The sequence below is a fragment of the Poromitra crassiceps genome (genome assembly GCF_964638095.1).
Source record: "Poromitra crassiceps genome assembly, chromosome: 19".
Taxonomy (NCBI): domain Eukaryota; kingdom Metazoa; phylum Chordata; class Actinopteri; order Beryciformes; family Melamphaidae; genus Poromitra; species Poromitra crassiceps.
This window is the reverse complement of record NC_139646.1, coordinates 27,683,662-27,684,722: the sequence shown is the minus strand read 5'-3', so window position 1 is coordinate 27,684,722 and position 1,061 is coordinate 27,683,662.

Genomic DNA, 1,061 nt, shown 5'->3' with positions numbered 1-1,061 from the left:
GTGGGCGGGCGGTGTGTGTGCCACGATTGTGATGTCACGATTGTCATGTATCAGTGATGTCATCAGTGATGTCACTTGAGCAATTGTGATGTCATCAGTGATGTCACTTGAGCAATTGTGATGTCATCAGTGATGTCACTCGAGCAATTGTGATGTCATCAGTGATGTAATAAATCCTTCTGTGGTGTTTTATGGCAGTTGGCATCCTTTATGTTGCATTACCGCCTGGCTGAGGCTTTATAAGTGGTTGGAGTATAAGTAGGGAGAAGAGCACAAGTGGTAGGCTACATCATCTCCAGAGTAAGTGTTTATTGTTTATTTATGTTTGTTTATTGTTTATTTGCACAAAGAAAATGAATAACAGATAGTACAAGTATCTTAATAAGCTATTATTAAGCTATACCTATTAGTAAGCTATTAGCTAACTAGTAAGTGCTTATTAAGCTAGCCTACTTTGAATGGTAACAGCCAATGACTGTCATTGGTAACAGATGATAAATGGCGGTCAACTTATCCATAACCTTCGGATATGGAGAACACTTTGCCTACCTGTCCACTCATCTGCATGTTTGAGCTACAACTTGCGCTGTGCCTTGCCGAAATCAAATTGCCTCCAATGCGAGACTCGTGAATGACATGACTATGAATATATGTGTGTGTGTGTGTGTCAGTGGCGGCTGGTGAGCTTGGAAACAGGGGAGGTAGCTTCGGCGGCGACCTTCAAAAATGTGGGCGTTTTTTTTTCTCTTTTGCAGTTTGAAGACAGATTTAGAGGAATATCTCATTTTAAATTAGCATTAGGATTAGACTGTTGTGATGTCAGTACCGAAAATGTAGCCTATTACTGCATAGTCTCGCTGGCCAGCCTCCTCTCCCTTCCGTCCGAGGAGTCTGGCGCATGAAACGATTGACTGTGCCAGCTGGCCGTCCTCGGTGTGTGAATGGGTGAATGTAGGCACATTGTAAAGCACTTTGGATAAAAGCGCTATATAAATGCAGTCCATTTACCATTTTTACCAACCTTCAGCTGGAAAATGTTCTCAGTGTTGTAACAGTCATTC